Source organism: Herpailurus yagouaroundi, unplaced genomic scaffold (assembly GCF_014898765.1).
Source record: "Herpailurus yagouaroundi ecotype Mexico unplaced genomic scaffold, PumYag 67416, whole genome shotgun sequence".
NCBI lineage: Eukaryota > Metazoa > Chordata > Mammalia > Carnivora > Felidae > Herpailurus > Herpailurus yagouaroundi.
Window position 1 is genome coordinate 67,161 of NW_024420231.1, and position 17,943 is coordinate 85,103.

At 38.3% G+C, this 17,943-nt stretch overlaps 1 long non-coding RNA gene across 1 annotated transcript in view; it reads right to left on the reverse strand.

Annotated features, from left to right (window-relative positions):
• Positions 1 to 7,479: 7,479 nt before the first annotated feature.
• LOC121024983 (uncharacterized) overlaps positions 7,480 to 17,943 on the reverse strand; it is a 710,013-nt gene continuing 699,549 nt past the window's right edge. The window contains exon 3 of the long non-coding RNA XR_005787900.1: positions 7,480 to 7,747. This is a non-coding gene — a long non-coding RNA (uncharacterized LOC121024983). The remainder of the gene's footprint in view (positions 7,748 to 17,943) is intronic.

Consider the following 17,943-nt stretch of genomic DNA (forward strand, 5'->3'; position numbering starts at 1 on the left):
TTTTAGTGTATCACTTAGTTCTCTAATTTTCCCCTCATACTCCTGGATTTTTTTATATCTCTTTTTCTCAGCTTCCTCTTTTTCCATAATTTTATCTTCTAGTTCACCTATTCTCTCCTCTGCCTCTTCAATCCGAGCCATGGACGTTTCCATTTTACTTTGCATCTCGTTTAAAGTGTTTTTCAGCTCCTCCTGACTGTTCCTTAGTCCCTTGATCTCTGTAGCAAGAGATTCTCTGCTGTCAGCTATACTGTTTTCAAGCCCAGCGATTAATTTTATTACTATTATTCTAAATTCGCTTTCTGTTATATTATTTAAATCCTTTTTGATCAGCTCATTAGCTGTTGTTATTTCCTGGAGATTCTTCTGAGGGGAATTCTTCCCCTTGGTCATTTTGGATAGTCCCTGGCGTGGTGAGGACCTGCAGGGCACTTCCCCTGTGCTGCGGTGTATAACTGGAGTTGGTGGGCGGAGCTGCAGTCAGACCTGATGTCTGCCCCCAGCCCACCACTGGGGCCACAGTCAGACTGGTGCGTGCCTTCTCTTCCCCTCTCCTGGGGGGGGATTCACTTTGGGGTGGGGTGGCCTGTCTGGGCTACTTGCACACTGCCAGGCTTGTGATGCTGGGGATCTGGCGTCTTAGCTGGGGTGGGTAGGGAAGGTGCACAGGGGCAGGAGGGGCAGGCTTAGCTTGCTTCTCCTTAGGTGATCCACTTCAGGAGGGGCCCTGTGGCAGCAGGAGGGAGTCAGATCCGCTGCCGGAGGTTTGGCTCCGCAGAAGCACAGAGTTGGGTGTTTGTGAGGAGCGAGCATGTTCCCTGGCAGGAACTGGTTCTGTTTGGGATTTTGGCTGGGGGATGGGCGGGGGAGATGGCGCTGGCGAGAGCATTTGTTCCCCACCAAACTGAGCTCTGTCCTCCGGGGGCTCAGCAGCTCTCCTTCCCTTTGTCCTCCAGCCTTCCTGCTTTCTGAGCAGAGTGTTAACTTATGACCTCCCAGATGCTAAGTCGCGCTTGCTGTTGGAACACAGTCCGTCAGGCCCCTCCGCTTTTTGCAAGCCAGACTCGGGGTCTCTGCTTGGCCAGCGAGCAGACCCTCTGCCCCAGCTCCCTCCTGCCAGTCCGTGGAGCGCGCACCGCCTTGCCGCCCTTCCTACCCTCTTCCGTGGGCCTCTTGTCTTCGCTTGGCTCTGGCGACTCCGTTCTGCTAATCCTCTGGCGGTTTTCTGGGTTATTTAGGCAGGTGTAGGTGGAATCTAAGTGATCAGCAGGACGCGCGGTGAGCCCAGCGTCCTCCTACGCCGCCATCTTCCCTCGCAGGGAACATTTTTAACGTTTGAGGAGAACATTGTAAAATACTCATCTAGGAGGATGAAAGACTGAATAGACTAGGAATACACAGTAATACTACTTGGCAGTATTAAGCAGTCCCATGGTTTCACAAGTGAGTAAGATTAAGGGATAAAGAGTCAAAGAAATCAAGAAGGCATATATGGGAGTGATTATAATGACTGATTATGAAACTTAAACTATGCTAGGTGGAAAGAGAGCAAAGGACAGTGAAAAAATTGTAGCATCACTGAGTGGCAGCTCTGGGGGAGGGTCAATAGGTTACTGGAATTGAGGTACAGAAATAGTGAGCTAGAGGTAGTGGCAAGTTTAGAAACATGAAAATGAGATTACTGAGGAGATTGATATAGTCTTCAACACCCTAAAATGTTTCAGATGGCCTGCCACAATTATTACATTATCTACCTTCTTGGCCCCTGAAGAGATTTTGAATGTGCAACTACTGCAACAAATTAAAACCTTGATAGGAGCAAAATAATATCTGTATCTATATCTATATCTATATCTATATCTATATCTATATCTATATCTATATCTATCTATCTATCTATCTATCTATCTATCTATCTATATAGGAATACCAGCATTCTAGCTCATTCATGACTATTTGAAATCAATTCTTATTTTATGATTATCAAATACAACCCATTAATTCTTACAAAGCACGTAATCTGTTAACCAACTATACTGTAAATATCTGCTCCCCTCAAATAAACAAACTGAATGGAATTCAAATTACATAGGTACTGTACAGTAAAATGGCTAATATTTCTGAGTATTACATAGATAATATACAGCAGTATGGTTATATTTCTAAATATTAGAGCATATCTAACTTTTAATGAGATGAAAGTAAATTGCAATTGCCACTACTTTGCTATTTATGTTACCTGTAATTTTATAAACAAGCAGATTATGAACTTTTAGAGGCTGAATTAATTAATCTTTTCATGTTATATATGTCTTCCATTATGCATACTTGCTACAATAAATAAGCTAAACCAGGGACTCCCACTTATATCTAAAAACAGGTGGAAAAGATGACTACTTCTATCACGTTAGCCTATGCAGACCAGAGAAGGCATCACCACTTTCTAAAGACCCTGCTATACAATCTTGATCTTTTCTGAGTTCAATTAATTATAATAAGTCCAAATCCTCATTTTTCCTAAAAGAGACTATCTGCTCTCCTGGAAATTGGTACCTGAGCAAGCTACTTGTTGACACTTAATTTTTCAAGGATTAACAGTTAAATTGGGATTAAATTATAAGAAAGCTCACTGTCCTTGATAATCTCTTGGTAACCATGATGGGGAGTAGGATAGGAGGGTGAAAGGTGTTGAAACATATTTCTTAGTGTTTTAGGTAGACTAGGACAATTACTTTCCTTTCAAAAGACACAGGTTTCCTTGCAATATGGTACAAAGTGAATCCCATCGTACATGCTCAATGAACATTTGTTGACTAAAATGTAAACCTTGTTTACTATATACTACATAGGCATTTATAGGTCAGGATCATTTAGGAGCCATTAAAATCAGAGAAAATTACTGTATATTTGTATTTATTTTTTAAAATATGGAACATTTCAAACATACTCAAAAATAAAAATACCAATATAATGTACACTCATATACTCTTTGTTCAGATTCAATAATTAGCAACATGCTACATTCCTTGTTTCAAATATCTCTACCCCCTCAACTTTTCTGATGATATTGCTTTGTTGGAGTAATAATCACTAAAATGTGATGAATAGCAATGCAAATGTCATGTGTCAGGGCTGGATAAATGCACTAAGGAACCCTTTAGAAAGAGTTTGTGAGACAGTCAGATTTTGAGAACCTCATTTATTTTAATGATTACTAAAGAGCAAAAATGGTTGGATTATGTACCCCTTTAAGAAGGGGGTTCTTGTTCTGTTTACTTTGTTGTAGAGGTAAATGGTCATAATGGTTTTTGAACTTATAACTGGTTCACTGCACTTGGCCATCGTTATCCCCAAACACTCAGGTTTCTACAGATGTTTGATAATATTTAATCACTCTTTTCAATACCTGTGAATTAAATTCAGGATTATATAGATATATCTGTCTTCATCCACAGATTAAGTCATCCCTTGTTCCAAGTTGTTGGGAAAGTGATATGTGGGATTACTCTCATCACTTTTATCTTAGTAAGTGCCTCCACTGAAAAGATTCAGGTGGGAAGCAGGGGAGACAGTAATTTTTGGACTGGCACTACCTCTCAAAATATGACTCACTTCTCTATCATTTCTCTATTACTATAACCCTTAACTAAAAATGCTGAGAAATTCAACTAATCACTCTTGAGACTGGCTAAATTAAAAACACAAAACTGAGTAATTGGCTATAGAAAGATCACAAACAGTAAATTTTTCTTGCTATGATGCAAATGGGTAGAGAATATTATTAAATATTTCATATATGCATTTTTAAACACACTGAAATTAATAGACTAATTTTTAATGAGGGCAATAATTCACAGAAAAATTATCATCCATGATTACATTAAAATGGCATTAAATTGGGAATTTTAGGTGAATACACACATTGTCAAATTCAGAGCCTTTTTCACTATAAATGATACTCTCTTGGCAATGGCATAAAATCACCTATATGGACTGAATTTCTCACTTGGCATATATTTGGAGTCAGTGGCCAGTACTAGATCTGAAAAGCATATTTATTAAACACAGCCAAATGCTAGACAAATCACTTGTATCATTCTGGAAGAGACTTCTCTAAGTTGACAAAGACTGTTCCTTCCTTTAGAACATTGGGCCCCAAACTCTTCTTTTTCCATACTAAGGTATATGGGAAGTATAATATTCAAAAGATTCACCCACTCCATCAGTCCCAATCACTCCCTAAGATCTACTGCATGAATAAAGGATGTCAGGAGTTATGCTTGAATATAAGCCTCTGCTCAGTGGGTATCATCCTTTTCTCTTCTACTGATCTACATGTGACTTGAGAACCACTGACTTAGATGATATCAACAACAGATACAAACTTAATCAGATATGTACTTGAAAGAGAGGGCCATCTACAAGACAGGATTTCAGGGACACTGGGAACTTCCACTTGTGCATGAAATACTACAAAGACTACAAGTCTTTGTTTAAAAGCAAATAGGCTGTCAACTGAGAAGGGCTAGAAGCAATCACACCCCAGTAGCAAAGAGCATACTTATGGAAATTTGTAATGCCATTCTCCCTTAAAAGGAATCAGGGTCCGTCAGAAAAGTGGCTGATTGTAGGACTAGGGCAGGAAATATACAAGATAATCCTGGAGCATCTTATAGTGCTGAAATATAAAGAAATGCACACACACATACACACACACACACACACAGATACATACTGTGGAATATTACTCAGCAATCAAAAAGAAAGAAATCTTGCCATCTGTAACAATGTGGATGGAGCTAGAGTGCATTATGCTAAGTGAATTAAGTCAGTCAGAGAAAGATAAATGCCATATGATTTCACTCATATGGAATTGAGGAAACAAAATAGAGGGACATAGGAGAAGGAAAGAAAAAAAAGAGATGAAGGGAAACCATAAAAGATTCTTAACCATAGAGAACAAACTGAGGGTTTGCTAAAGTGGAGGTGGGAGGGGGATAGGCTAAATGGGGAATGGGTATTAAGGAGAGCACTTGTGATGAACACTGGGTGCTATATGCAAGTGATGTATCATTAAGTTCTACTAAAACCAATATTATACTATATGTTAACTAACTAGAATTTAAATAAAAATTTGAAATAAACAAAATAAAAAACAAAACAAAAGCGATAAGGTATATTGATACTTTTTACCCTTGATATGACGTAATGAGTATATTTTATGTCTGTGGGCTTCCTCAAAAAAACACATTACCCCAGTCTAACTATGAAATAAATATCAGATAAATCCCAACTGAGGGACATTCTACAAAATATCTAAACAGTATTCCTCAAACTGCGAAGGTCATAAGAATTAAGGAAAGTTGAAAAAGCACCACAACCGAAAGGAAGTTAAGGACAGCTAACAACTAAATGTAATGTGGTATCCCAGATGGGATCCTGGAATAGAAAAAAGACATTAAGGAAAATCTGAGAAAATCTAAATTATTATGGACTTTAGTTAATAACAATGTACCACTGTTGGTTCATTAATTGTAACAAATATACCATAGTCATGTAAGATGTTAATAACAGGGGAAAATGGTGTAGGGCACACAGGAGCTTACTGTACTGTCTTTGCAATAATTCTGTAAGTTTAAAATTGTTCTAAAATTTATACATTTATTTAAAAGCAAATGGAGGGGTCTTTTATTACAGTACATTTTATGGGGATAAAAAGCTGGAAACAAAATACATGCACATAAATACAAAAATGATTGACTAAATGGTAGTATCATAGACTATTAAGCAACACAGAATATTACACACTTAAAAGGATAAGTGAGCTCTCTATCAATTGACTTGGAAAGATTTCCACTCTGTATTTTTATTAAGGAAAGAAAATGCAGAGAAATATAAAACTCTTATTTTGTAAAACAATGAGGAGAAAATCCATATATATATATATATATATATATTTCCACTTCAAAGAATAGGGAGAAGGTATGCAAGGATACACACTGGATTAGTAACATTGCTCGGAGTAGGAGAATAGGGTGAGAGGAGAGAAAAGAGGAGAGGGGTAACAAGTCTGGGCATATAAGCAGACCAGGGAAAGTAAGCAATAATTAAGTTGATAATTCATTATCAGTATACAACATCTATACAGTGAACTAATGCTTTGCAAACAAAAATATAAATCTGTGAAAAAAAACAAGCAAATGGATCAGAAGGAGGAAAAGACATCTATTTTAGATTGGCAAGATTTAATGAAGGTGGGGGTGAAGAGGAGGTAAGCAGGAAAAGTGTAGCAGTACTCAAAGAATATAGTATCATTCACTGAGGCTGAATTACCATCCTTTTCTCATTTTTTTTCCGAGAGCTGCCCAAGTAGGTGAAAACATTGATTATCACTAAGTATGATTGCTATTTCTTCCAGTATTCTGGAGTTTTTGTCCACCACAAACAGAAACTAAACTCACCACTTGCTTCCCCAACACTCCCCCCTCAAAACACATACGTATAAAAGTGATGCCTAGAGCATCAAGAAGATTATTTATACACCACCCTGTTCCCCTGGCCTTTTGAACAATGTGGCCTCACCAGGGGTTTCGAATTGCTTTTGATGAAGAGGTGACATAGCTTTGGCATCAAAGTCCACAGGAGGCAAAAATAGGAAGGGTCTGCATTTCCAGGAAGTTGAAATCAAATAATAGATTGTAGGTGCCTGGTGTGCAAGATCAGAGACTCCCAAAATGGCAGAATTGAAAAGTGGTTTAAAGGTCATCTCAGCTATCTACTTCAATACCTAATGCAATCCCTATCTGAGATTCTATGTCCTAGATCCTTGCACTAGGGTGGAAGGGGAAGGAAGGACATATTGCAGAATCCCTTAGGATAAAACAGATTGCTTTTCACTATAAACTTCTTACAAGAATCAATAGTATCTGTTACATATTATTCCCTGTATAGCACCTAGGAACTCAGGATGACCATGTGTTTACAGGGCTCCATGTTGAACATTTAGATACAGTGGACACTGTGCAAATCATATGAAAATTTTTAACAGTAGCTTATTTGCTAAGAGATCTCCCAGTAGCATCTGAAGCTATTTTCCATCAACAAAAAAAGTAGAGAATTTACCTTAAATGATACTTTAGGCCATTTTCATCGTCAGATATTAAGAACATTGAGCCCATTGGCTCTATGAAAAAACAATTGTTAGAAGACCCTACAGTAGGGGTGGAGTTAAGAAATGAAACACAAACTTTTATAAAATTCTATGAGCATGCACAGTAAATGTAAGTCCCATTTTATGAAAACTTGATAGGAATTTGTGTAGTCCCAATAAATAATTACAATTGAACTTACTGAAGCTCCCCATGCACTGCAAAGATATTCACTGTATAACGTGAGCAACACCTCCATACACTCCAGGCCCAATCAAAAGATGACTAACTATGGTATTGAGCAATATTTTCACACAGCACTCACCTTAAAACACAAGTGTAGAAACCACTGTCTTGTGCCTCAGCTGAGTGAAACCATATTGAATCTTCTTCTTTGCTCATCCTGACCTCTGAAAAGATGATGGGCTCTTCCAAATCACCCTTGTTTTTGTACCACATAAGCCTGAGTCCAGTGCTCTGGGCCATGCTATAGTTGGTGCGAATATAACTGTAGAAAAGGGCACATTTCACCCGTACTGGTTCACCTGCCAAAGCCATGTATGTCTTGAGATCCACTGACCAGTCAATGCAGCCATCCACTGAAAGAAAACCAGATTGGGCATGAAATGCATTGAGTATTGTTAATACTAATTATAATACTAATCATTGCCAACATGTACTGAGTACTTACTGTGAGCCAGGCTTTACAGAATTTTCATGTCAAATGCTTTATATCAATTACCTCATTTAATCTTCCCAATGATCCTTTAAGATAGACCAATATCCTCTTTAGACCTTGGCAGAGAGGATCCCTGTTCTATCCCTTTGTCTTTGGGGGAATTCCCAGTCCTCACAGCAAACTTATGCTTGCAGTTAACTGGATCCTTCAAGTAGTTCCAGCACTGGTGTTTATGTGGCTGTCCTGGGGCCCCACCACAAGGTCCCAATTCTGGCAGAATGGCCTGGCAAATGGATTACTCCTGTTAGTCATGTGGTATTTGCTTCACAGGATTGTGTGAGACTGGACTTCTAGGATGACAGTAACATGTTGATTTTAGGTGACTTAAATTTTTTGGACAGGAGCCCCACAAAAGAAATACTTCCAGGGGACCCTTGTACAGCCTAAGAGCAGCCCTTAGATTCACATTTTTATGATTCTTATTTTACAGAAAAGAACTGAGACTCAGACAAGTTCAATGACTTTTCCCAAAGTCACATGGTTAATAAGTGGTAGAAAACCAGTCTCTGATTCTACAGACTGGGTTCTTTACCCCTACCCTATAGTGCCTCTGCCTATAATTGTGACAGGAATGACTGTGTTATTTATTTGTCTTTGAGAAAAGTTGAAAGCAGTAGGCACCTAAAGTGATTATCTGCCATTATCTATATGCCAGTTTTCCATGGTATGACCTATTAATAGCAGATATTTAATCACAGTTCGATTTCTTTTTATACCCTAAGGCCTCTCTCACTGTTTAGCTGGTATTTGCTCATGGGAATATATTATATTAATATCAGCTTTGATCAAATAATATTAGATGGGTAAATCTACCATTAAAGAAAGACATATACAGTAAATTCCCTCTTTTCCAGAATGGCTAGAAATGAGACACTGACTAATTTAATATGCCTGCAACACAATTAGCATAGATATTCTACTTCCAATTACTTAATTTCAAAGAATTTCACCAAATTATGCTACCTCCCTTTATATTACTTTATTACCCTTTACAAAACTGTATAAACATTGCCATTTAAAAATTATATTTTTCACTTATAATCTTGTAAACTGACCTGCTTCCTTTTTTAGAAGTTGAGAACCCTGGAGCCATCTTTTAACCTCAGTTGACAGAAAGCTCAGGGCTAAATGCAATACTCAAGTGCAATAACTATCTTACCTCCATACTTTGCTTTCTCTATACAAGGGTTCTTTTTTAAAAATTTTTAACGTTTATTTATTTTTGAGAGACAGAGAGAGAAAGAGAGACAGAGCATGAACAGGGGAAGGACAGAGAGAGAGGGAGACAAAGATCCAAAGCAGGCTCAACTCTAAGCTGTCAGCACGGAGCCCGACGTGGGGCTCGAACCCACAAATCATGAGATCGTGACCTGAGCCGACGTTGGATGTTTAACCGACCGAGCCACCCAGGCACCCCCCTCTATATACACACGTTCTTGACCTGGGGTTCAAGGACACCCAGGGTGGGTACATGGATACACTTCAAGGATTTTGTGCCTATTTGCATAGTTATACTTTTCTGGGGAGATGTTCCACAGCTCTTTAACAGATCTTTGAAGCAGTCTACAGCCTAAGAAAGTTTTTGGACTCTGTTGATTCTGGAATCTCTTTCTGACTTCATTTTTCACTGCTTTGCTATGTATGGGCTTTTATTATAAGCTGCCTCAAATCCTTTTCTGTATGAGAAATATTCATTAGAAATAAATCAATAATCATAAATATCTCATTCTAAATTTATACTGAAGGGCACTTGAACTTTCTTTGAGGATTCAGAAGGCACCAGATTCACCACTATGGATTTTGATGATCATGATGCATTGTTGAAGGCAAGAAGGTACAACTGGATTAGAATAAATATGTACTGATGACAAGCTATTTCTTGGCGGGAGGGGCTTTTTTTAATTCACTCCCTGGTATTGGTTGTTTACCTGTCATGTATCAGTCTCATTAACTGTCAATAATAGAGAGGGGAAATCTGCATTAGTTAAACATTCTAGGTCATGGTAAATTACTGGCGATACATCTCCAGACTAAACATAATTTTAATATTTATTGTTTTGGTGGCTCAGTTGGTTAAGTGTCTGACTTCGGCTCAGGTCATGATCTCATGGTTCGTGGGTTCAAGCCCTGCATGGGGTTCTGTGCTGACACTTCAGAGCCTGGAGCCTGCTTCGGATTCTGTGTCCCTCTCTCTCTGTTCCTCTCAAGCTCCCACGCTGTTTCTCTCTCTCAAAAACAAATATAGATTTAAAAAGTTTTTAAAATATTGTTTAATCATCTTTAATTGTATTTTATATTATTCTTTTTTATGGATTGTCTGTGACACTGTTCCCATGCATCAAGAACAATAAAAACCTGGAGGTGATTTAAAGGCTATATAACAGTCCAGTTTCTCCCCCCCACCCCCAACCTTAAGATGCATAGCAAGTTAACAAATTTGGCTTAACAAAGTAGCTTCAACCTCTATAATTACCTACTTAATATGAAAAAAAAAAGCTTTTGGAATGTTTTTTCCATTCGTTCCCTAAATCCCTTTAGTTACTTCCTTTAAACCATCTGCTGTATAATCTACACCTTTATAATGTTAACAGGCTGGTTAGGCCCATTAGTGACAGGACATGGTTGGTATTGAAGATAATCAAAATATCTGCTCCTGAGACACAATGATCATACTCAAAGGCAGTTGAAGACATGTAACAGCCTTTACAATTAGCTTTATCATACAAACCTTGAGAGTATACTGAGAATTCATTTCCTTTTAAGTACTATCTGAGCAAAATGTATTTGATTTAATAGATTCATAGTTCCTTTTCCTCTGTTCTCTTGTTTAGCTAGCAAAGGGAGTATTTAGTTATAAGGTAGTCAATAGACAGAAAACAGCCTTGCAGTAATGGGGAAAACAATTTCCAAATGTTATCCCTCTTATTCTTTTCCTTTAGCATCCACAATACAAGGTTACAATATAAAGTATTTCAAGAGACCTGAGGGAATCTTCCCCAAAAGCAGACAAAGGGTTGATGCCAGGGATCCATAAAGGACCATCTGCCACCAAATATTTTCACACACTGATCTTTCATCAGTAGAAATCCATTCCCATGAGTTAAGGCATTATAGTCTTATACCTAGAGAGTATTAGACCATTAATAGATTCCAACATGATGGTATGATTTGTTTCTCTTGGATTTCTAGTCCTAGGAAACAAACCGAGAGTGGGGCAAAAGGAGATAGAATATGAGATAGTACATTTATTTTTTAGATTGTGGAGTAGTGAAGCAACTAAGAAGGATGTACTATGGTAAGAGACCTAGAAAGGCAGGTGACAAGGCAGCATAAAGGAAGTGAAACCGTGAGGTTAAGGGAGAAGCACTGAAAGGTACGAGAGGGTCACAAAAAGGCAGGAAGAAGAGAAAGGTCACATACAATTCAATTAGCCAAGGGTCGTTGCAGGAATCAAAGATGGTGCCACCAAAAGTGACCAGTGCAAGTCACATTTCTATCATGAGAAGGACTTTTCAATAATATGTCACACTTTCAGAGCCCCTCATACGTCGACACTTTATACATATTTGGCAAATACAGAACTGTGATGCAGCTGACAAAGCTGCAAACTATGGCCAGGTTGGGGACACAGTGGAATTGAGTAGCCCACAGAGGAAGCCAACCTGCAAGCTTAATCTCATCAGCACAGGCCTATAATCCAGAGTGATCCAGCCCCTTTCTGTTCACAACTCCAGTCACACCTATTTAAGTTGGCCCCCAAAGAGCTCCTGAGAAAAGTGGTTTCTGGACACACCTACTTTTTCCCACAGGTGATTTGAGAACTGAGATTCACTGACCAGCCACAAGTGTAAATAGAGGCACTACAAGAAGGGATACACTTTTCCCGCCAAAACAGGGAAATTCTACAGTTGGATTGAAGCTTGCTACAGCACAAACACATCAAAAGTATAAGTGAGGGCATGCCTGTTTTCTGCTTCACAATAACTCAATATGGTTATAAATATTCCCATCATTCCATTAGAAAAGACGTCCTATTTATAAATTATCCATTGTCTGTTCACTCTTAAATCTTACGAATAGCAATTCCAGTATTTAAAAAAAAACCTGTATTTCTTTAGATTTTCATCTCTACTCCCTAGCTTTACGTTTCTGTAAAACCCAGGTCTTTATTTTAATCATTTTCATTCCAATCTTCCAAACAAGTATATTCTTAGGAAGTGTAACATGAAGATTCGAAGAGGAGGGGGAGGAGGAAGAGTATGAAACACAAATAGGAACATGCCAGTTTCCATGCATTTTATTTTTCCAAGAGGAGATTCCTAGGGGTGAAATCTAATACAAACCTATGGAAAGTGCTCTGGGTGGCAAAAGAAAATCTATAAGCCTTGGCTTCCTCCTCAATACAACCAGCAGAGAAAAACTTGCCATACCTTCCTGCTGTGAAAACAAAACCCTGAGAAAAGTTTATTAATCCCTAAAAGAGGATAAGATGTTATTATCAACAATGATTATAATATTATCTTAAAAAAAAAAGTATTGTATATAGTAAAATTACAGACTGTAATGGCTATGTGAATTACAATTTTTATTGGGGGATAGAACATATAGCTATGTATAGAATTGCTAATTCTGCACTTTTACCCCAAGTTGGAAATCTGTTCAGGTAAAATGGCTAATTAGCACAGGAGAAAATATGCAAGCTCCAAATATCTTGATGACATTAATTACAACTTACGTACATCTGGTACTAGTTTATTATGTGTTTGTGATTAATAAATTAATTTGTTAAACCACGTGTTTTCTTGTAACTATGTCAACTATATCCCTTTTTTTATAGCAGCTCTCCTGTTTGTGATCAACAGGGCAATTGTTGGGGGCAATTCATCAAATCACCACTAGAGGGCGTGCTGTCCAAGTTTTTTGTTCGGCACTTGCATTTTCCGCTCCTGACCTTTAAAATTGAGAAATTGCTATCTGCCAACCACTGGTTGCTGCGGAGGGAATCACAGCACACTTCTGGGGATGCACCAATGCAGATGATAGAGGGAGCCAAAAGTTGAGCATGCAACTAAGTTCTTGCTCAAACTGGTAACCAGTTACACACACAGCAGGTGGATGACCCAGCACAGAAAGCTGCAACAGCAATCACTAGTATTATCTGAGCTCTTAGTACAGAACAGTTAAGTGCTGTGATAGGTGCTTTGCCATTGTTTTCTCATTTCATTATCATGTTAACTGAGGGAGATAGGGACTCTTATCATTCCCATTTTACTGAGGAGAAAAAAAAGAATTAGTGTTTAAATGACTTTCTCAAGGTCACTCAGGTGGTGATGGTAGAGTGTGGATCCCAACGCAGATGAGTTGGGCTCCAGAACTTATGTTCTTAATCACTGCGTGTTCTATATACTGCCTCCTATACTCTTCATCCTAGCTCATGATCCATTAAAATATTAAAAATTTGGGGCGCCTGGGTGGCGCAGTCGGTTAAGCGTCCGACTTCAGCCAGGTCACGATCTCGCGGTCCGTGAGTTCGAGCCCCGCGTCGGGCTCTGGGCTGATGGCTCAGAGCCTGGAGCCTGTTTCCGATTCTGTGTCTCCCTCTCTTTCTGCCCCTCCCCCGTTCATGCTCTGTCTCTCTCTGTCCCAAAAATAAATAAAAACATTGAAAAAAAAATTTAAAAAAAAAATATTAAAAATGTGCTTGATGCTACCCAAATTGTCATATGTATTCCAAAGAACACATTCCTGTCCTGGAGAGTAGACCTTTCCAGCTGACTGATAATCTATCCTCCAATAATCATTGTGGGAATAATAGCCATAAAATAATATGTGCCAATTATTTATGAATTACACATAGTACTTACAGAGTAATGCATTCTTAATAATTTGTGTACTTGATTTAACCTCTGAAGATCAGATCTAAAACTTGGATCAATTTTATCTGACCCATATTGATTTATTTAAAACTAAATATTTAGGAATGATCGCCCAATTCCTAAAATTATAATCTAGGAATAAAGTTGTGTGTTTAACATTTGTATTTATGTATTATAATTATTAAACACAATGGTATTCTCTTTATTCTTAATATTTTAATGTGGGAGTTAAATACTTTCTATTTCTCTCAGCTCTCCCCCAAACACACACCTAAAGACAAGTTTCTTTGTATTTATACGCATCACAGTGAACATTATATGCCTCAAGTGGGCAGCCCCAAGCACAAGATGTCAAACTCTTCAAGAAGTAAATGGCCTGCATCCTTACTACTGGACCCATGCCTCCTTGCCCCAGCCTGGAAATATGGACAGAGCTATTTCATTATTTCTTAAATAAAGTTCTGTCAGTAGAAAAAAAATTATTTTAAAAATTTCATCTGTGCATCAGTATCCATCAATAGAGAAACTATTCCCCACTCCAGCTCTATAAATAGAATGACTGATTATTGCTTCAGGTTTTAAAAAGCATTTCCACACTTTTTATGAATTGGATTATATGCTTTCCTTTCACACTTTTACCCCCTACCATTCGTCAATGAAAAAGTTCTGCCTAAATGAAGTCTTTCATCTCATTTCAACCTAGTTATTACGCTTAATAATGGGCTGGCAACCATCTTCATTTCCTTTTCATTACAGGATCTGTGCTATGCTTTGTCAAGATCATTCCTTAGATCTTTACGTGACAAATGAGCCTCAATTATTTTCTGGAGGTGAAGCCACGTGAAACATTACAACCAACTCCTCAACTCCTGATTACCTGAGACCTGATGAGAGCTTCCTTGGGAATTAGTCATTAGCCAGGAGCCCTTCTCAGATGCACTAATGTTAATATGGAGGCTGAGGCAGCAATGAGCCTGTGGGAGACAGAATATCATCACTGCCCACCAACCCCTCTAGCAGGCTTTCTGCTGCCCCCTCAAATCCAGAATGCTTGGCAGTGAATTTATCTTCCATGCCAAATCTGCTCTGCCTCCTATGTTTGCAGTTATCCAAATAAAAATCTTTCAAAATCATCCCTGAATCTTGCCTTTCCCTTCCCACTGACCTCCCCCTGATCCTCCAATAAGACATTATAGGAGCTAGTCATTTCTGAACAGTTAAATTCTTCCCCTCCTCTCCATCTTCATAGTTGTGAAACTCTAGGTCCAAGTCTCATATCTTGTTTGGACTATTGCAATTCTCTTCTAAATGATTCTCTAACCCTCTCATTCCAATCTGTTCTTTAAACTGCTACCAAAGTGATCTTTCTGAAGTATATGACCATGTCCTTTCACTGCTCAAAATCTGCAGTGACTCCCAGTATGCAAATCCCTAAGCCTGGCTCCCCTGGCTCACCCTAGACTGCTTGTCTTTTCTGCCCCTCTCTATTATTCCTCACATCCTATACTTCAGTCAATACTCACCTTCCCTGAATATGCCAATCACCTCTCTCTGCCTTTGTTCTTCTGGTTCCTTCCTCTAGAATATCCTTGCCTCTGTGCCTATTGAGATCTACTAATCCTCCAAGATCCAGCTTCAAATGCCACTTCTTCTACGAAACCGTACTTCATTGCTCCATATGAATCCTTTCCCCTCACCATATGTTTTGTCTACACATCTTCCCAGTTAGATGGGCATCTCATTTACTCTGTATTCCTAGGACAAGGTCTGGTGCATTGTACATAGTAGGCATTCATTAAATGTTTATGGGATGAAATCATGTAGGTTTTTTCCTCCCAAATTTCCTAATAATCGAAAGTTGTTTGTATTTATCAAAAACCTTAAGATTCTTCCTGTTGCTACCCACCACCGGAAGCAGTGATGTGTCCAAACTTTGATAGAAATATCAGGAGATAGACCCAAATGTACAAAATGTGTTCACAATTACAAGTGACTGCCACCTTTCCATTAGCCAGCATCACTAGAAACAGGAATAAAAAATAAAATCTATGCTACATCCCTGTCCCAGAACTCACGATTCTCTGGTAAGTCAGCCAAAATCAACAATTCTACTACGCAAGCTCTTCCAAATCAGACACCTTGCTCTTGACAGACTGACCTCCTCACTCCTAGTCCTACCCTAGTCATGCTTGTCAGGAAACAGTTATGCTGTCGGCCCTTGCCCACTCAGCTCTTTCCTGTCTGCAACCTCATACCACTTCTCCCACCTTCCAATCCTCCCCAAACAAATCTGAGTCATGCCCAGACTTCAGTTTACCTAGGTGTAAGTTAGGAATGGCATCCTCGTTTTCCTACCATATTAATTGGCTCATTGGTTCAAAGTCATAGACTCCTGTTTGTTTGTTTGTTTGTTTGTTTGTTTGTTTTCATCTATGCTCAAGTACCTCATGGACCAGACACTTAGTAGGTCTTACTGAATGTAGTTTTATATATTTTCATTACATTAGACTTTGCACAACTAAGTGCTAATGGAGTGAACTGCTTTGGTTAATTGATTTTCACATTCGCTATAGATTAACTTTTGGATTGTTGAAAATCTTTATTAAAACATCCGAATCTGCATGTAAAAATTCTCAACAAGATACTAGCAAATTGAATTCAACAGCATATAAAAAGAATTATTCACCATGATCAAGTGGGATTTATTCCTGGGATGCAGGGCTGGTTCAATATTCACAAATCAATCAACGTGATACATCACATTAATAAAAGAAAGGATAAGAACCATATGATCCTGTCAATAGCTGCAAAAAAGCATTTGACAAAATACAACATTCTTCTTAATAAAAACACTCAAGAAAGTCAGGATAGAAGGAACATACTTAAACATCATAGAAGCCATTTATGAAAAGCCCACAGCTAATATCATCCTCAATGGGGAAAACCTGAGAGCATTGCCCCTGAGATCAGGAACAAGACAGGGATGTCCACTTTCACCACTACTGTTTAACATAGTGTTGGTAGCCCTAGCATCAGCTATCAGACAACAAAATGAAATAAAAGGCATCCAAATTGGCAAAGAAGAAGTCAAATCTTCACTTTTTGCAGGCAACATGATACTCTACATGGAAAACCCGAAAGACTCCACCAAAAAGCTGCTAGCACTGATACATGAATTCAGCAAAGTTGCAGGGTACAAAATCAATGTACAGAAATTGGTTGCATTTTTATACACCAATAATGAAGCAACAGAAAGAGAAATAAAGAAACTGATCCCATTTAAAATTGCACCAAACCATAAAATACCTAGGAATAAACCAAAGATGTAAAAGACCTGTATGCTGAAAACTATAGAAAGCTTATGAAGGAAATTGAAGACACACAAAGAAATGGAAAAACTTTCCATGCTCATGGATTGGAAGAATAAATATTGTTAAAGTGTCAATACTACCCAAAGCAATCTAAACATTCAATGCAATCCCAATCAAAATTGCACTGTCATTCTTATCAAAGCTAGAACAAACAATCCTAAAATTTGTATGGAACCATAAAAGACCCCAAATAGCCAAAGTAATGTTGGAAAAGAAAACCAAAGCGGGCATCATCACAATCCCAGACTTTAGCCTCTACTACAAAGCTGTGATCATCAATACAGTATGGTATTGGCACAAAAACAGACACATAGACCAATGGAATAGAATAGAGAACCCAGAATTAGACCCACAAATGTATGGCCAATGAATCTTTGGCAAAGCAGAAAAGAGTATCCAATGGAAAAGACAGTCTCTTTAGCAAATGGTGCTGGGAGAGCTGGACAGCAACATGCAGAAGAATGAAACTAGACCACTTTCTTACACCATTCACAAAGATAAACTCAAAATGGATGAAAGATCTAAATGTGAGACAGGAAACCATCAAAATCCTAGAGGAGAAAGCAGACAACAACCTCTTTGACCTCAGCTGCAGCAATTTCTTACTCGACACATCTCCAAAGGCAAGGGAAACAAAAGCAAAAATGAACTATTGGGACCTCATCAAGATAAAAAGCTTCTGCACTGCAAAAGAAACAATCAACAAAACTAAAAGGCAACTGACGAAATGGGAAAAGGTATTTGCAAATGACATATCGGATAAAAGGTTAGTATCCAAAATCTATAAAGAAGTTACCAAACTCAACATT